Below are 21,222 nucleotides of genomic sequence, written 5' to 3' on the forward strand. Positions count from 1 at the left end.
GACACAATTTTCATTGGTTATAGTAAGAGCTTAATACATCGCAAGCATCCCTTAATGGGCTCCTCAAGCTTTTTTTACCGGTTGCAAGTCGTTAGGGCACGCCTTGGGTATACTAAAATTGTCTTTGAAGATGGAAGCCCTGCAAAGGGAGAATGAAGCCTTAAAACATAGGGATTTAGGGTTTAAAGATGGCATAGGCCAAGATTGCAACAAACAACTCAATAAGGATTCTCAAAGTGAAGGGAGCATACTCCAAAAGACCAATAGAAAAAGAAGAGGGTCACAACAGCATGTGCAACCACGTGGACAAGTATGAGGAGATGATGAAGCAATTGGGAACATCATCATCAGTCAATAACTTGCTCAATAGCAATAATATGATGTACAGTGCGTGCTTATGGTAGTACCCTTCCCCTTATTTAAAGTAAATTGACCTATATGACGGGTCTAAAGACCCTGTCGACCATCTAGAAACTTTTAAGACCCATATGACCTTGTATAGGTTTTTGAGAAAGATCACATGTCAGGCCTTCTTGTTAACCCTCAATGGCATATCAAGAGGGTGGTTTGGAAATTTACTACCACACTATATTACAAGCTTCAAGAAGCTCGATAAATAGTTCCTAATGTAGTTTATGGCCAGTAGGCTCAAGAGACGACTTGCCACATACCTCTTAACCATGAAACAACAGGAAGATGGAAAACCTAAAGGAGTACCTTACTCGGTTCAATAAGGAACGCCTAAAGGTGAGCAACCAAGATGAGGAAATAACACTAGTGACACTCCTAGGAGGAATCTGGTCAATAAGTCTATTCTTGACGGGGTTAGCAAGGAAAAAAACAACAACTTTGCGTGAGTTTATGGATCGGGAAGATGATTTTGTTAATGCGAAAGACACTATGCGAGCAATGAAGAACCCACAAAAACTAAAAGTTAATGAGGTATAGAAAAACCAAAGGAAGCAGGGCGTAAGTTTATGGACTGGGAAGATGATTTTGTTAATGCGAAAGACACTATGTGAGCGGTGAAGGACCCACAAAAACTAAAAGTCAATGAGGCAGATAGAAAGACCAAAGGAAGCAAGGTGTGAGGAAAAGAGGAAAGAAAGCGGGAAAGTTGCAGGCACAATGACCAAAAGCAGGAAAATAGCTCACATGTGATCCACTCAAGCACCCGAATGGCCTACTTGAGTATGAGTGTGTAGGGAGACGAGGAAACGAGGGTGAAAAATGACAAGAATAGGAGCAACGAGGGACACGAATCCAATCATTACTGCTCTTACCATAGAACAGGGAATCACAACATAGAAGACTGTCACCATATCAAGCAAATCATATAAAGAATGTAGAGGACGGGAAGTTGGGGCGTATTGTTGCCCATCAAGATTGTCTGTCCAAGGGACTGGCAATTGGAAAAAGAAGAGAAAGATCACCAAGAAGACATCGTAAAGAGTCCAAGGAGGGAAAGAAATAGCAAGAGTGGGAAAAACCCTTGTGATAGTCCACTGTAGCCGTGCCAAACTTATAGTAAGGCTTGAACAATCATAGGAGAATTTGCTGAGGGAGCGCATCGTCGTCCGCCAGAAAAAAACATTCTTAGAAAGGCAGGTATGGGGAAATTTTTGTTGTGGAAAGGCCCCAAAAGCATAACAAAGGAGAAAGAGTCTCCCTCATATCCTTCAATCACGAAGACTGCGAAGGGGTTTTGTACCTGCATGAGGACACACTTGTGGTAATCCTTTTGTTTGCCAATTATACAACATGGAAGGTCTTGATCGATAGCAAGAACTCGGTCGACGTTCTGTTTTGGGATGCATTCATGAAGACGGGCATCGACCAAGATCAGCTGAGTCTAGCACCCATGCTCCTCAAAGACTTCACAAGGGAACTCATGCAGCCTATCAGACTAATTGCATTAGCTAGCACAATAGGTAGTGGGCTCATACAACAACCTTAATGATGGACTTTCTAGTGGTGAAAGTTCGCTCATCATATAACGCCATCGTTGATTGCCCCGAATCTAAACAACATAAGAGTGATTACCTCTACCTACCATCTAAATATGAAATTTCCAACAGAAGCAGGTATCTGGGAGGTTTGTGTGAGCAGGTATTTGCACGAGAATGCTATGTTCAGGAATTTAAAAAAGGGGAAGAAGACTTGAGGAGAATTTTCTTCTTGGACAAATTGCATGTAACCAATAAATGATGAATAAAGATTGCTTTTCCCTATGACAATGCTCATGACATTTCATATAGCAAAATTCGGGACAATGCATCATCTCGGTATCCAAGGCTACCATGACATTGGCAACTGATGTGTGCCCAATCAATTGAGCCAAGCCTAAGTACTGGCTCGACCTTGGCGACCAAGGCTACCATGACCTTAGCAACCGACGTGTGCCCAATCAACTGGACTCAGCTTAAGTACTGGCTTGACCCTGGCGAGCAAGGCCACTATGACCATGGTGACCAAGGCTACCATGCCTTAGCTACCGACGTGCGCCCAGCTAGTTTAGCCCATCCTAAGTACTGACTCGAGCCTGGTGGCCAAGGCTACAATGACCTTGGTGACCAACGCATCACCTTGACAACCACGGCTACCATGACCCTGGGGATTCACTTAAGCCCAATCAATTGAACCCAGCCTAAGTACTAGCTTAATGACCTTGGCAACCAATGCATCACTATGGCGAATCAAAAGGATACCATGACCTTAGCAACCGACATATGCCCAATCGATAGAGCCCAACCTAAGTACTAGCTCAATCTTGGCAACCAAGGCCACCAAGAATTCAGCAATCAAGGTCTTAGGTTACCATGAACTTGGTGACCAAAGCTCCCCTAAACTTGACAATTGGCACTTTGCTCAACGAACTGACAGGGTAAAAGCAACAAAAGAAAAATGAAAATGATGAAAGACTTTGCACATTATTGATTATTCTAAAGCAATCACAATGAAAAAAGGCCTTTAAAAGGCAATACAAACAAAAGGTGGCAGACATCAAGCACAAAAGGAATATGTACATAACATTGCAAGTGTCTTACAAGTTATAAACCTGTGAATATAGATCAAAATAAGTCCATCAACACCAAAACAAAACACAAAGTCATGCAAGGAATGAGCCTCAACCTGAGGAGCTGAGCCACTATTTGGGGGAGGGGAAAGATGAGGCGCCTGGTTTAAGAATGCATCATGCATCACGTTCTCCCCAAGAAAATCAAGGAAGACTAAGGCTGTCGAGTTATGGAGGAGAGTCTGTAGTCCCAAGGTCCCCAAATCTTCCTTGGGATAAGTTAACAAGAACTTCTTAATGACTTGAGTCCAAGGTCGTATCTAGCCTTCATGCTCAATCACGAACCCAAAGGGCTACAAAGAGTTGGGGGCAAGGCAAACAACCTCATCCCTGGAGAATCTAGGCTTGGCATCAATCTCGTTAATAGGCTGCTAAGACTATGCAAATTTCTCCTGCAAAGTCTCAGTTTTAAGTTGGAGCTTAAAGTGGTACCTGTCGGCCTTGCTAGGCTCCCTCTAACAAACCAGTACTTGGTCTCAGCTTAGGCCAAAACTCCCCTCGAGCGACATCGAGGTCTAAATGAAGTTGCTGGCAAGCATCTTCAACCTGTGAAACTCTCTTCGTGTACGCAAAGCAATGCTCTCTCGCCTCTAATGCATACCTCAATGCTTTCTTCAATTCAAACTATAGTATATCACTAGAATAGCATTATGTCTCCAACATGTCTTGCAAGAGTGCTGAGGCACGGCTAGCCTCTCACTCACATTCCACGTCACTTTATGCCCTTTCTAGAGAATACTTCTCCAAAGCCAAGGCACACTAGGGTCCAAATACCTGGACCTTCAAAATGACAATTGCTACCTCTTGGACACGTGAGTGAGAACCCCATTGGGAGTATACGGCCCCAATTTTTCATTCTCCTCCATTGCCTCATAAATGGCTTGTCGAAAGAATGAACGAAAAGACTAAACTTGCCTCTCCAAACCAGATTGGCGATGAGCAATCCATTGGGCCAAAGAGTGTAAAACATGCGATGAAAAACTTGGGTTAGATGATGACACATAGAGAAAAAAAAAATAACAAAACCAATGATGAGTTTAGGTGCCAGAGAATGAAACTACTCAAATTCTTGAACAATTCAGATGACTAAAGGATCTAAAGAGTCGCTGGTCTATGGAATAGATGAAGAAAGTTGAGTCAGAAAGGGATCAGACATCTCCAGGCAAAGACCACGCTCTTGAGAAGCCACACTAGGTAAAGGATGGACTAGGGGTGTAACCGGTCCGGTTTGGTCCGGTTTTGGACAAAATTTAGGACCGAACCGATATGTACCGGTTTTGTATTTTTCAAAACCGATTACGCACCAGTTACCATCTTAAATCGGTACTCCGATTTTACCTGTTTTCGGTCCGGTTTAGTCCGGTTTTAATGTATTATATTATATATTATATAATATAATATATTATAATATATAATACTATAGTGATAATATATTGTAGTATATTATAATATATCTTATAATTATATTATAGACTATAATGATATATTACAATATATAATATAATGATATATTATAGTATATTATAATATATAGTGATATAATCTTAGTATAATTATTAATATGCACTATATAATACTAGTATAACTATTAATACAATAAACAAAATGATATAAGATTTTAAAATTTAATATTATATTAATTAGTAATTTATCATATAATACAAAACTATTTTATATATAGTTACATATTATATATAAATATTATATACAATATAAAAATTTTAAAAATATATATAAATCAGTCCGGTCCGGTTTTAAAAAAAGAAAAATTAGAACCGAACCTATTTTGACCGGTTTTAAGAAAACTAAAACCGGTACTGGACCGAGGGTCCGGTCTGGTTTACCAGTTTATCATTTTTTTTTACACCACTAGGATGGACCGTTTGTTCAGTGGAATCTGCTAACAAAGCAATCAAAGAGGCCATAGCAGGAGATGCCCTTGGGCCTAGTGAACTATCCATGAGTAGATTCCCCAGAAACTCAATGGGACCATGAGCTTCCTGACCAGGAGTAATGATGGGCGAGGCTACCCATAGGGAAGAAGCCCCTAGAACTTTTTCACCAAGAGTAGAGATGGGTGAAGATTCATCCACATGAGAAGTAGCCACCTCCCCAACAATCTTAGGAGTTTCCCTATTGGAAATGATGGCTTGTTCTTATGAGGGTGAAGTAACATCAACTTTCACATCCCTTGCCACAGTCTCAGGGGCGGAGGGAACAAGCTCTTCCCTCCCAATGTCCAACATTTCAAAGGACCCACTCGCTGTCAAAGAGTAAGACAATGACTCAAACCTTTCATACATGGCCTTGAGAAGGGAGGAAGACATCGGTAATCAAATCAAAGGTTTGGGCTCCTTGATTAATTACATCTGCGATGTGTTCAAGATGTGCCGGTGGATGTGAGTGTTGAGTTTCTCAATAGCCACCAGATGAAGGGGCGGTAGGACTAAGGATGCCTAGTGCCTTTCTCTAGACTAGCGGGGTCTTGATAGGCTCGTGACCCATCACGAACTTTGCCACCCCAAATACAAGGCATCTTTCCTTAAGGGTTCGACGGAGAAAGAGCAGACCTTTTTCGCCCGCCCACGAGAGGCCTTGGACCCACTAAACCAAGCATTTGATGGGCCACAAATAGTGACCAATCTGGTGACATCTATAAACGGTCAATGTTTTCTTGAATGAGGATCATGTCACAATTGAACTCCAAGAATAATAAAAAAAACTCCTATCTCAGTTTTTACATGGGAATAACGTGACTCCAAATGTACAACCCTATAGCCCGTTCGTGAATAGAAGCTACATTAGTTTCCATCATGCCATCTAACATCAAGGACATAGAAGAATTCGTGAACATTGAGGTCTAGGTTCTCCTATCCCACAACCTCCAAGCAATGTAGCATGACAACATAATTCTCCAGGTGTTGGATAGAAGTTGGGTAGGGATCATGCCCAAAAAACCAAAGACGTCGCAAACATGCCTATGTACAATCCAACATGCTCGGCAATTCCCTTAAAATTGACAATGCCGCAGCAAGAGTGGGGAAGGATCATATCCACCAAATTGGGGATACTATACCAATCCCTTGTGAAGTCCAACTCCACCTGAGTGGTGGTCGTAGTCCAACAACTTCTCTAAAAACAACTGGTAGCAAAGACTCATCATCATGGGACCTGTTTGGGGACCTACATGGTTAAGAAGACTGAGAAGCAAAGCAAAAAGTATTTTAAGAGCCATTTGAGTAAAGGAGTGAAAATATTCAAAGGCAAGAAAAAATGATTTAAGTAGGCACGAAGAACGTGAAGGTAAAAGGAGAAGGATGGTTAATCAGATGTAGAAAACATTTGGGGGCAAGAAAAGGGAATGGAAGAGGTTAAAGAGAAAAGACAATGATGATTATGGGACAATGGGATGACAAAGAAAGTAGTGGTTGAAGCCAAAGAAAATATGCCATGTGTCAAAAGCATATAGAACATATCGAACAAATATCGTATTTTACACTACAATAGGAGACGTGTGTCAGACGAGCCAACGTATTTCACGATACTTAGTGAGGTGAATCATGGGGTGGCAGGTGAACCATCAAACATAAGGAACAAACAAATTGTGTGTGCAACAAGGGTAGAACAAGTGTCCAGATTAAAAGGAGCAAATTTGTAATGAATAAAGTGGAAAGAGAAGGTAAAAATGAGTTTAAAAAGGAAGAAATTCTTATTGACACATGTGCGACAAGAATTTACGGGATAATTATTAGGTATAAATATATTTAGTAGGCGAGGAAAGAGTCTCAAATGATTAAAGGTATGGTCACATGAGATCCATGTGATAGAGTGCATGAGGATGTCGCGTAATAATTAGGAATAAATTCCTAAATCGTCTCTTCAGGAAAAGTTACTTAAAATCAAACTCGTTTAAAATTGTGAAAATATTCACAAACAGAAAATAAAAATGATAGTATGTGCAATGGATGGAACAGTGTAACAAGAATGAAAAATGGCACTAGTCATGGTTTAAATTCATATTTTTAGATTTTTGAGTTACAAAATGAAATGTAAAAGACTAACAAATTGAAATTAACAATCAAAGAATCAACTAAATTGAACAATCTTAATTAATCTAAAAATTAAATAATAAAACTGAAATTATTTAAGTATTGATTAAACTTTAATCAATCTAATATGCAATGGAACTAAAAGATTAATAAAACTAAGCTAAGAATTAAACTAGATTAGAAAGTAATTGACAAAATACAAACTGAAAATTGAAAAACCCTAAAATCAAGATTCTAGAGTTTATCCTTGTATTCAAATCACAAATTTTCAAAATTAATCCATAGCAATTGTAATCATTGTTAAATGAAATCTTCTTTAAGAAAAATAAATAATATGAAATAAATAAACATCAAATAAATTGACCAAACTTTTAAGCCAAAAATCTCAAAAATATTCCATAAACTTTAAACTAAAATTAAATAAAACGTAGAGAATGAAAAGAGCAAGCCAATTGAATGGAAATGGAGATTGAAAAGCAGTGGAGGAAGCTGGCGAGCGGCAATGGACCCTTCAAGGTTCTTCAACAGCGCTATGTGCGTCCCCCCAAAAAGTCAAATTTCAATGTGCGGCCTTTTCATATATATCCTCCCAAAGAAAAATATCACTTTTATTCATGTAGCCTCCAGGAAAAGAGTTATTATGCTTCTGTGCGACGCCCAATGAATTAAAATGGAGAGAAGGTCTTCCTAAGTCAATGTCTCCAATCAAATTATGCGTGGCATGAATTTTGCCCAAGAGAATTATAAGTTGCCGAAAGTCTTGAACTCCCCAAATGATAAGGTCAAAAGTCCTTTTTAATCCCAAGTCAAAAGTTGGTGCATGAGTCAAAAAGTCTCTGAGTCAAAAGTAAAGAGTGAATTCTCCTTTAAGTCTCTTGCATTTCTTAGCCTATATAAAAGAATAAAAATAAAAATTAGAAATAAAATAAAAATAAAAAATAAAATATCAAAAATATGTTATGCATATAAAGGAACATTGTCTAATTAAATCATAAGTTATAATATTAAGCAAAAACCATGCTATTTATCAATTTAAATCACAACTTAGATTTATGCATCTTAATCATTTTTTTCATCTAAAACCAATAATAATGTAATGAAATAAATAAAATATATTGGTTCTAAATGTATAAAATATGCAATATTTCAGTTCAATTACACCCCCCAACTAGCGTTTTGCTAATCCTTGAGCAAAATATAGAAAATTTATTGAGATAAATATTGAATAAAGATCGAAATTCAAATAGAAACAATCAAATACAATTCTGAATTTTCGTAAAAGTGACACGTTACTACTCAACCCCCAGGAGCTATACCCACCAAGACTATCTCAACAATCTTTTTTATATAGAATTGAGGCAAATGTCTCAGAACTCAAATTTGTGTGTGGAGCTTAATTGGTTGTGTTCTTCCTTACTAGCCATGATTTGTCATAGGATTTTTTCAACCTTAAGATTAATCATTGCTGATTCTAACTACCTCAAATCCCAAGGGACTAGCAGTTTTCACGCCAACTCTGTTTTTAAAGGTTGAACACTCAACCCCCAAAGTCTTGGGTAACTGTTTCTAGCCCTTTTACTTAGGAAAGTTTACTAAGTCGCATTTATTCCTTTTTTTCTAATCTTTTCAAATCTCTTTTTTTTTTTCTTTTCATTTTTTTCTTTTTTTTTTTGAAGCATGGTTCGGTAGTCCTATAGTTTACTTCTCCTGTGTTAAATCAGTGAATAGTAAATAAGGAACACTATAAGCGTAAGCATGTACAAAATGTCTTTCAAAATTTGCATTCGTTCTACAAAAATCTTATCAAGTCTTATCTCAATAAGTATAGCATCCACGGTGTTTCAAGGCATACATCAACAAAATATGATGAATCAAAAATCATGCTCTATGCTTAAGCTTGAAAATAAATTTTCACAAAATGATTCCACTCAACTTTTCCACAAAAATGCTTAGATTTCACAAAATACCAGAAATGGAGTATGTGTCAATTATATATGTATCAATGCACATCATATTATTATTATTATTATTATTATTATTTTAAATCTGTGCACACACGCTACCCCCAATTAGTGAGAGACATGGTCCTCAATGAATCAAATGAGAGAAAACAAAGTGCACAGAAATAAGCAAGGAAAAAAAATCAACATGAAATATAAAATCAAAGCAAAATAACAAATAATAATAAAAATAATGCAAGTAAAGAAAATTCTAAAGAGGGAAAAAATCAAAACACTTTCTTGGAATTTTACATAAGCAAGATCTCTTCGTGTGGATCAAAAACCTTCAGAAATGACTTTAAACATTGTCTGTTGATAATGAAGCAATTTTCATTCTTCTGATTTACAATATCTACTGCATCGTGAGGATGAACCTTCCTTACAATGTATGACCCACTCCATTGGGATTTCAATTTACCAGGAAAAATATGTAAGTGAGAGTTGTAAAGAAGAACTTCCTGGCCAAGAGTAAAATGTTTTGGATGAATTTTCTAATCATATAGAATTTTCATGCGTTCCTTCGCCAGCTGAGCATTATCATAAGCATTCCGAAGAGTTTCATTTAATTCATTGATCTGCAATTTTCTCAACCTTGAACCTTCATCAAGTGACATGTTAACATGTTTTATAGCCCAAAGAGCTTGACGCTGAATATCAACATGTAAATGACAAGCTTTACCATAAACTAATCGATAAAGAGACATCCCTATATTTGTTTTAAAAGCTTTCCTATAAGCCCACAAAGCATCAAGAAGCTTAACTCACAAGCTTTAAAAAATTATAAGCATCTTTAAACATGGAAGGCCTGTAAAAACCGCTTTGCAAAATTTTTGCGATTGTTTTCTTTGTTGAAAATGACCACCACATGCACCCATATGACAAAATCTCAACATCGAAGAAAACTCATCATCAATAATGCATTTTCGAATCAATTGGTCTGAACAATATTTGAAAAGGTATGGATCATCAAAGTAAAAGTGTCGTACCTCAGAGAGAAATTGACACTTATCTTGGGTGGACCATTCAGAAGGCATTCGCTCAGTCACCAGATAATTGACTATGTCAGCATACCAGGGGGTTCCATTAATCACAAACAGATGCTCATCCGGAAAACTATCATCAAGAGGAAGGCTGACATTTGAAGATGAGGATGATGACAATCTAGAGAAGTGATCAGCTACCACGTTTTCAACTTCTTTCTTGTCCTTAATGTTGATGTTAAACTCTTGAAGTAGTAGAATCCAGCGAATCAAGCGTGGTTTTGCATCTTTCTTAGCCAACAAATACTTAAGAGTAGAGTGGTCAGTGAAAATAGTAATAGGAGAACCAAGAATGTAAGTCCAAAATTTATCAAGTGTAAAAAACACTACAAGCAATTCTTTTTCAGTAGTGGTACAATTTTACTGGGTATCATTCAAGGTTCTACTGACATAATAAATTGCAAAATGTCTATTATCCACACGCTGCCCCAAAATAGCTCCTAAGGCATAATTACTTGCATCTGTCATGATTTCAAATGGAATGTCCCACTGCGGGGGTTGCATAATAGGGGCAGCGATAAGCGATTTTTTAAGGGTATTAAAAGTTTTTTGGTACTCATCAGTCCAAACAAATTCAATATCATTTTGTAAAAGAGTGCACAAAGGTTTTGCAATAGAACTGAACCCTTGAATAAACTACCTATAAAAGCCAGCATAACCAAGAAAAGAATGAATATCCTTAATCCTCCTAGGGATAGGAAGTTTAGATATTAATTCAATTTTTTCCTTGTCGACCTTTATACCTTCAGAAGAAACAATTTGTCATAAGACAATGCCTTGAGTAATCATAAATTGGCATTTCTCTCAATTAAGTAAAAGATTTTTTTTCTCACATCTCTAGAAAATACGTGCCAAATTATGCAAACAACTATCAAAAGATTTCTAAAAAACAGAGAAGTCATCTATGAATATTTCACAAATATCATCAATCATGTCGGAAAAAATACTCATCATGTATATATGAAAAGTAGCTGGAGTATTACACAAACCAAAAGGCATTCTGGTAAAAGCAAAGGTGCCAGAAGGATAGGTGAAAGTGGTTTTCTCCTAGTCTTCAGGCGCTACAACAATTTAATAATAACCAGAGTATCCATCTGAGAAGCAATAAAATGCATTGCCAGCCACTCTTTCTAAAATTTGATCCAAGAATGGTAAAGGAAAATGATCCTTCCTATAGGTTGAATTAATTTTTTTTATAATCAATGCACATTCTCCAACCAGTAACAATTCTAGTTGGAATCAACTCATTTTTATCATTTTTTATAACAGTTAAACCAGATTTTTTTGGTACCATTTGAGTTGGACTTACCCACTTACTGTCTGAGATGGGGTAAATGATACCCACTGTGAGCAGTTTAAACACTTCCTCTTTAACAACTTCCTTTATGGTAGGATTGAGCCTACGTTGAGTATCACAAACTGGTCTAGCATCATCTTCAAGATGGATTCTGTGGGTACAAACAGCAGCATCAATGCCTTTGATGTCGGTTATTGTTTAACCAATTGCGTCTCGATGCTTTTTTAAGACTTCAATCAACTGGAATTCATCCTTCTGATTTAATTTTGAGGAAACCACCACAAGAAAAGTGCCTTCTTCAAGACCAATAAACACATATTGTGATGACCCGTTTTCACGTGTATTTTCACTGAAGGAGTTGTTTTAATTTAATTAATATATTAGTTATTTTATTTTAAATTATTGTATTTTAATTGGTTTTATTTTATTTGATGTGGTATTTAATTTATTTTAGTCGTTTTATGGTTTTTTAAAATCGTTTTCGTCGGGTCAGTTTTTGGTTTTCGGAGATAAGGATTGGACCTCATTTCTTTTTCCTCATCTTTTCTTTTTCCCTTGTTTCTTTACTCTTTTCTTTTTCTTTCCCTTTTTCCTTTTTCTTTCTTTTCTTTCTTTATTCTTCTTTTTCCTCCTCTCCCACGCGCTCGAGCTCTCATTTCCCCTTCCCGTCGCCGTCCGTTGAACCACCCAGAACCACCGCCGCCGGCCGACGTGGCCGACACCTCCCACCCAGAAAAACTCCCCTCTGGCCGGTGAACACCCCCACCAAAAATCACCTCCATCCGAGCCGCCGATCACCACCTAGAGCACATCTAAGCCGCACGGCTTTTTGCTGTTTCCGGTGCCGTCGCTCCACCTCCGGCCACCACCTCTTCACAACTTTATCCCCTTCCTCTTGCCGTCCTAACCCACCCATTTTCAGTCCCGATCGGTTGACGGAGCAGCTCCCACGAGCTCAACTCCGATCAGCCCATTTTTGCACTTCCACCGCCATCCACGGCCAAAGCTCACTTCCATTAGCTTCATAAATATCTCTAGACCATTCCCTATCAATTTCCTGTCTTGGTTTATTCCCGTTCGAAAGTGGGTAATTTACTACCCACGGCCACAGTGTAAAATACAATGTTACGTTGATTTTTCTCCGCCGTTTGCAACGTCGTAAGCTTTTAAAAAATACCTTATAGCGCTGTAAGTATTTTTCAAACTCTATTTTAGATTTAAATATATTTTTACTCTTACAATTAATTGTTGGATTAGTTGGTTGATTCCGAACTGAGTCCGAGGAGTTCGGGGGTCAGATGGATTGAGGATGGAGTTGCTTAGTTTGATTGTTTTTGTGATTGGTTGGTTAATTGTGCCTTAAGGTTGCATTTACATGGTGCATTCATGTGCATTTTATTTAAATTGAGAAAATCCAGTTTTATATGTGTAAAGGGATTTTCGGGTGCGTGTGTATCACGACCCCAAGCCGAGATGGGGTATTATCTCGGTGGAGCTCCTCTGATCACTCGGGAGAGTAATATACTGAGTGACATCCCTTGAGTTGTCGTTGGGCGACAACGGGAGCGGGCGGGATGGTAACGCTCTCGTACCGACTCTGTGGCCCTTCGCTGGTGAGGGCTAGAGGATGCTTGGCTACAAATGTGCGGGGTGCAGAACTGGGCATCGCTCGTTTAGGTGTCATACGTGTGGTCGTTACCTGCGATGTGGCACAGGAGCCAGGGTGTGCGGATGACCCCTAGGGGAGGTCATGGTGCATTCGATTTAATTGGTTATTGATATGAGTTGGATTTGGGCCCAATGAGACTTTTGGCGTGAGTTGGAAAGTAATACGTTTTTTGCGCCAAATGGGATTTTTGGCTTGCGTGGAAAAATATCGTTTTATGGGATATGTGTATTGGCATTCTTTCATGCATATTGTTTGAGTTTTAATATGTTTTTATCTAGTGGCTTTTGGATCTTTACTTACCTACGGCACCATTTTTGGTACCGTAGATTTTGATGCAGAGATCAAGGAGGAGGAGGAGGAGGCTGAGCCCGAGGAGGTGGCTCCGCCGGAGTATTGATTGGGAGTTTATGCTTTGTAGTTTGGGTTGAACAATATTTGTGGCTTGTAATATTTTATTATGTATGTTTTGAATGGCTTTGTATTAAATAAAAAAAAATTCTGGTACTTAGTTATATGACTTTGTTTATCCACTGCGTGTTTTCTTTTTACACTTGTTGCATGTACACACACTTGGCACTCGTCGATAGGGTGGTGACCCGTGTTGTCATCATCTGGACGTCTCGATTTTCCCTTTATCCGTACGTGGGATTTGGGGGCATCACAGGTGGTATTAGAGCGATTTGGCTCTGGGTAAAAACTACATGTCCCGTAGGTAGTACCAGAATGTTTTTAAAGTTGTGTTTTGAAATTTATTTTAAATAAAGTTGCTATTTGACATGTTTTATTTGTTTTGAACTTATTTGAGCTTGTTTGCTTGTATTTATTTATTTAGTTATGTTATTGCATGCTGGTTTCTTTTTGTTTCTTGTTATGTGGGTTTGTTTTGGTTTTTGGTTTTATATTATTGGTTTTATTTGTTTTTTTTAAAGGGGGTCAAAGATTGTGTTGTGGCAGGAAGATGGTTAGGCCAAGAAAGTCTACACAAGAGCCTCGGGACGATACGCCGAGAGATGATGCTATAGCCCAAGCGATAAGGCAAATGACTGAGTTTATGCAGCAAAATTTTAGGCCATAAAAAGGAGGGCATTGGCCACAACAAGGATGGCCTTGGCTACTACAAGGACGGCCTAGTGGAGGGGTGCAAGCTGGATGCACCTATGAGCACTTTCTAGCGCATAGAACTCCACCCTTCACGGGAGAAGAGGATCCACTTCGGGTTGGGAAGTGGGTTAGAGACTTAGAAAGAACTTTTGGAGTATGTGGTTGCACTGAGGCGCAACAAGTACTTTATGCTAGCTATCTGTTGCAAGGCACTGCTTCTGAGTGGTGGGATACGAAAAGAGTAATGCTGGAGTCAGAATTAGGGTCTTTTGCCGCTGTGTCCTGGCAGTGCTTTAAGAAAGAATTTAATGATCGATTCTTTCCCGCTTCTGTGAGGCGGCAAAAAGCAAGAGAGTTCTCAAGCTTGGTCCAAGAGAGTATGACCGTGGAGCAGTACGCCTGAAGATTCACAGAGCTTGGGCGATTTGCTCCCTACCTCATCGCCTCGGAGGAGATGCAGGTCAAGCGTTTCCAGCAGGGTCTACGTCCTGATATACGTAGAATGGTGGTCTACCACCGGATTTCCACTTTTCAAGATTTAGTGGACTTGGCCACTCTTGCAGAGCAAGAGAATAATTCGAGTATGGGCTCGCCTCCAGGACATAAAAGGCGGCGTTTTGCTGGTGAAAGAAGTAGTTCGGGTTCACCTCAGAAATTTGTTTAGCGGACTGGGACTCGACCACAAGCGGCCTTAGGTGTACGTATGGGAGGACGGGTGCCAGTTTGTGGACGATGTAATAGAGCTCATGAGGGTGAGTGTCGACTAAGTGGTGGAACCCATTGTTACCGATGTGGCCAAGAGGGACATTTCGCTCGTGAGTGCCCTGTTAGAGTTCAAGGAAGTCGTGGAGGTAGACATGGTGGAAGAACAAATCAGAGGCAAACAGTGCAAGCCCAGGTTTATGCTGTTACATCCGGAGAAGTTGATGATGAGGCACCAGCGACCCATGATGCTGGAGTAATTACAAGTATGGATTTAATTTAATTTTGGATTTGATTTTTAGTGTGTTTTGGTTTCTTCTTTGTATTTGGATTTCATGGGTTAATGTGTTTGGTTCAGGGAGAGTCCGTTTATATGAATTTTATGCTTGCACTTTGTTTGATTCGGGTGCATCTCAGTCGTTTGTATCTTCCACTTTCGCTCGGATGTGTAATTTGGTTACGGAACCTTTGCCAAAGTCATTGGTAGTGGCTCTACCAAATGGTGAAGTGGTGTGGTGTTCCAAAGTTGCTTTGGGTTGCCCATTAAATTTTGGTGGAAGGTTTTTGAATGCTGATTTGGTTGTGTTTAAGCTATTGGGATTTGATATCATCCTTGGGATGGATTGGGTATACCGATATTCTGCGAGTATTAATTGTAGAAGTCGGGTAATTAGCTTTCAGCTTCCAAATGGTGATTATTTGGAATTTGGGGGGAGTAAGCTAAAAGAAAAGTCGATAGTTATATTAGCAATTCAAGTGAGAAGAGAGATTGCATGTGGAGCGGATGCCTTCTTAGTCCAAATGGTGTCTACGCTGTCTGAGAATAAGTCATTGGTAGATATTCCCGTTGTGGAAGAATTTCCGGACTTGTTTGTGGATGACTTGCCTGGGCTACCCCCTGTTCGTGAAATGGAGTTTGTTATTGACTTGGAACCTGGAGCGGCCCCTGTACATAAAGCCCCGTACCGTATGGCACCAGCTGAATTAAAAGAGTTGAAGGTCTAGTTGCAAGAGTTGGTGGATAAGGGGTTTATTCAACCAAGTACTTCACCGTGGGGTGCGCCAGTGCTGTTTGTTAAAAAGAAAGATAGAACCCTTAGGATGTGCATTGATTATCGGGAATTAAATAAGGTGACCATCAAGAATAAATATCCTCTCCCGCGGATCGATAATTTATTTGATCAGCTTCAAGGAGCAGTTGTGTTCTCGAAAATTGATTTGAGATTAGGATATTACCAGTTAAGGATAAGAGACAAGGATGTGCCCAAAACTGCTTTCAGGTCTAGATATGGGCATTATGAATTTAAGGTGATGCTGATTGGGTTAGCCAATGCCCCTGCTGCTTTTATGGATTTAATGAATCAGGTATTTCGACCTTATTTAGATTCCTTTGTGATAGTATTCATTGATGATATTTAAATTTATTCTTGAGATTTAGAAGAGCATGTTTATCACTTTCATCTAGTTCCTGGGGAATTAAGAGAACACCAGTTGTATGCCAAGCTCAGCAAATGTGAATTCTGGTTGGAGGAAGTCAAGTTTCTTGGGCATGTGATTTCTCAAGACAGGGTGGCTGTTGATCCTAGTAAGGTGGAAGCCATTTTGTCATGGCAGCGTCCGACGACTGTGCGCGAGATTCAGAGTTTCTTAGGACTTGCCGGATATTACTGACCGGTGCAAAACTGCAAATGCACAGTATCGTAGTTTTTTAATAAAGTGATAAGAAGAGTATCGTCCTCAGAGATTGGTACTTTACTTTTGCCAAATACCAAAATTATACTAATCTTGATTTTATCTAGAGGAATCACTAAGATTTTTGTAGTTGCAATTTAAACTAAAACCGACTCAAAGAGAAATACGCAAGGGAAATAAAACTGACGTTCGAAAATCAAATTAATGGGAAAGAAAACTTCTAAGAAATCGATTTCACCTAATTCTTCACTATGCTTTACTCATCCAACTAATTTAATTTAATTCTTTTTGTCTATTAGCAAATCTCTAATTCATCCAAAAGTCTCTTTCGATAGTCAATTAGAAATTATTCTTGTTTATCAATTCGCACAAGAATATGCAAATTAAATAATCAAGAAAGCAATAAGACCAATGATTTAATTACTACATAGGTTCGTACAAGTCTTTCGATCTCTATTCTTACCTATGCTGAAATATTCAAGATCTACCCTATGATTCCCACTTTCGATAGCAAATCACAAGATTAAATATCATCTAATCAATGGCCAGCTAATTAGAAGTAATAAACTCAGAATAAATCAGATAAACAAAGAGAGAATTGCCTTAAATTAGCATAGACAATCAAGCATAGTTCAAAACTAGGTTACATCGTTTTCTTAGAATAAATAAAATTTAGCTCATGCTAGAAAGTGAATTCAACATAAACGAATTCACCATAATTGTTTTGAGAATATTAGAAGAAAATAAACGCTGAAAAAATACTCATTGCAGCCGCAACTCGTCTTAAAAAACTCAAGGAACTATTTCAATGCTTTTCTCTAGTCTGTGCTCGTGTATGATTCCAACGTACGTACAATATATGGAATTCCCTCTCCAAAATAGATTATTTGAATCCTTCTAGCTGTGTTTTTCTGTCCCAAAAATGTTCTCCAGTCAAAAGGTACGACCATATGGTGAAAAATCCCTTTTATATGCTCTGACGGCAGAAAACTTTAGATCTGGAAAAATACGGTATTCGCTCGAGCGATGTGTCGAGCGAGAATCGAGCGTTCAACTCTGCCTGATTTTGCTCGAGCTCACTATCGAGCGGCGGTCGAGCGTTTGAATCTGCCTGAATTTGCTCAAGCGGCCAGAAGCCTCCGCTCGAGCGATCTTTGTTAATCTGCAATACAAAATTTTGCAAGTCATCAAATACCCCCAAACTCACAACTTTGTTTGTCCTCAAACAAAACGAAAAGCAATTGATACTTTAGGCAATATCAAGTCGACCCCAAAGAGAAGTATCATCACTCACCAAGCTTTTATGAATTTAGATTTCATCACTAGTATCTTACTCTTTTAACATCAAAGATAGCAAGAAAATCAATAAAAAAAATTTTGCAATTTTCAAGCAAGAGTTAAGCGTTTACTTCAACCTAAAGCTAAGACCTTGAGTGTGTGTGTGATATAGTCAATTTAACTTCAAACCACCTGCAAACTTAGATAAAAGTAGAACAACTAAAATCAGAAGAATTCTCTCAAAACTTAACCCCATAAGTCCATTTTTCAGAAATCCTCTTCACTAATGTAGTCAACACCAAAAATCAGAGATCAAAAGGTCTTTAATAAGATTGTAATAATAGGCCACAGGGTGAGGGTTAAGAAAGAACTGGATATGGAAAATCAAAGCAACCTGGGAAAATACTTAGTGAAAAGAACACTAAAAGAAATACCCACATGATTCAAATCATAGCTCTTTCTTGGCAATATGCTCATACTTGTGGCATTATTGTTGCTGTAATCACTGAAGCAATACCAAAAATTTCTTTAACAAAATCTAAGGTGATACATACTCCGCTTAGTGACTTGCTTTTCTTTTGTTTTTTTCTCTCTCTCTTTTTTTTTTTTTTACGATCTTTCTTCTTCTTTCTTCTTTGATCAACAAGAGCAAACATAATACAGTTCATCATGAAACAAATTTCTCTTTTAAATGTAACTCTCCACCAAAATATTTTCTCAAACTATCAAAGGTAGATTCATTGTTTTTCAGGCTTAGAGCGGACATGGTTTATGTAGTTCAAAGAATAAAAAAAGGCTTATGAAGGCTCAAGGGGGTTGACTATGGAAACACACCATGTAATGATTGCATGATATTTAAGACGGCTGGGAAAGCTTTTTGATTATACCAAAGAAATGCCTAAATCATTTCTCTAATATTTGGTCTCAACTAGGATTTCGCCTCAAGGACCCATCAACGGATTCTAGAGCAAAGCAAAATCGAACTTCCCTCTTTCAATTAATTCAACTTCTTCTCTTCATAAGCAAAAATGGAATAAGAGAAAAAATGACTATGTACTCAATTATGTTCAAGGTCAAAGATTTAAACCAAAGTACCCACAAAACTCCACTTGACATAAAAGAAATTTTTGAAAATTTTTCTCAAAACCATCTTCAATCACAAATTTCAGAGTCATAGAGAATTAAATCTTACTCCAATGCATGCTTGGTAAGATAATCAGACAACCCATCAACAACCCAAGACTTAGAAAACAAGATGATCAAATGACTATAGGAGTTTACACCCCCAAACTTAAACTAAACAATGTTCTCATTGTAATGCAAAAGTAACAATGATTGAAGAAATAAAAGGAACTTCCCTGGTTTTATAATGAATCTTCCATAGTTTAAAACTTTTCAGCTCTTTATTCATGCTAAATAAACCTGCATCAAAAACTAAATTATTAAAACTAAATAAATAAAGATAATAAAATAAATGAAAGAATAAAAGATAGATCTATGGGTTGCCTCCCATAAGCGCTTGTTTTAAAGTCTACAGCCAGACTTTTCAATTTTCATCAATTAGGATCTCCAAGAGGAATAAATGCATAGTTCCTCTCCACTTGTTCTCCAAGTAGTGCTTTAATCTCTGACCATTAACTCTGAAAATATTCCCTGTCTTGTCCTTCAAATCTACTGCTCCAAAAGAGAAAACTTCATGAATTGTATAAGGACCTGTCCATCTTGATTTTAACTTTCCTGGGAAGAGTTTGAGTCATGAATTGAAGAGTAAAACTTGTTGTCCTGGTGCAAACTCTCGACTAAGAATCTGTTTGTCATGCCACTTCTTCGTCCTTTCTTTATAGATCTTTGCATTTTCATATGCATCATTTCGGAACTCTTCCATCTCATTCAATTGAAGAAGTCGGTTTTCACCTGCTGCCTTCAAATCAAAGTTAAACTTTTTTACAGCCCAATAAGCTCTATGCTCCAACTCCACAGGAAGATGACATGCCTTTCCAAACACTAATCTGTATGGAGACATCCCGATAGGTGTTTTAAAGGCTGTACGGTATGCCCACAAAGCATCATCAAGCTTCTTCGCCCAATCCTTTCTATTGGTTTTGACATTCTTTTCAAGGATGTTCTTGATTTCTCTATTTGAAATTTCAGTTTGGCAATTAGTTTGAGGATGGTAAGCAAGTACTATCTTGTGCTTTACACCATATTTAGAAAGAAGATTATCAAACAACTTGTTGCAAAAGTGAGTCCCTTCATCACTAATAATAGTTCATGGAGTGCCAAATCTTGTGAATATATTCTTTGCATCATTTGTTGTTGTAGCAATTGCTTCCACCCATTTTGACACATAGTAAACTACTAATAAGATATAAGCAAAACCAAAAGAATGAGGAAAAAGGGCCCCATAAAATCTATTCCCCAAACATCAAACAACTCAACTTCTAAAATACCTTTCAGTGGTGACTCATGACGCCTTGAAATATTCCCCATCCGTTGGCACCGGTCACAAGTTTTCACCAAAGTGTAACTATCACGAAAAATAGAAGGCTAAAAGAACCCACTTTGAAGTACCTTAGCTGCTGTACGGGTGGCTCCAAAGTATCCTCCATATGATGAGGAATGGCAATGATGGAGGGTGTCTTGCATCTCTTCTTCCGGCACACATCTTTGAATGATTTGATCTGAGCATCTTTTGAACAACAAAGGCTCATCCCAAAGATAATAATTCACATCATGCAAAAACTTCTTGCATTGATGGTAAGTAAGATCAGGTGGTAAAACTTTACAAGCTAGGTAGTTAACAATATCAACATACCACGGAAGCTTGATCTCACATGCAAACAACTGCTCATCAGGGAATGCCTCTTGGACCACTGAATCTGGTCTTTCTTCCTCTTGCTCTAACCGAGAGAGATGGTCAGCCACTAAATTTTCACTTCCTTTCTTATCTCGAATCTCAAAATCAAATTCTTGAAGAAGGAGGATCCAACGAATTAGCCTCGGCTTAGCATCCTTCTTGCCAAACAAATAACGAAGTGCTGCATGATCAGTGAACACTATTACTTTTGTACCAATGAGGTAAGATCGAAATTTTTCACAAGCAAACACCACAGCAAGCATCTCCTTCTCAGTTGTCGTATAATTTAATTGAGTTTCATTCAATGTCCGGCTTGCATAATAGATGGCTCTAAACAGTTTGTCTCGCCTTTGTCCTAACACTGCTCCAATTGCATAGTCACTTGCATCGCACATAATTTCAAAAGGCTGACTCCAATCAGGCACAATCACAATTAGTGTTGAAATTAGTTTCTCCTTGAT

Source organism: Carya illinoinensis, chromosome 11 (assembly GCF_018687715.1).
Source record: "Carya illinoinensis cultivar Pawnee chromosome 11, C.illinoinensisPawnee_v1, whole genome shotgun sequence".
Taxonomy (NCBI): Eukaryota; Viridiplantae; Streptophyta; class Magnoliopsida; order Fagales; family Juglandaceae; genus Carya; species Carya illinoinensis.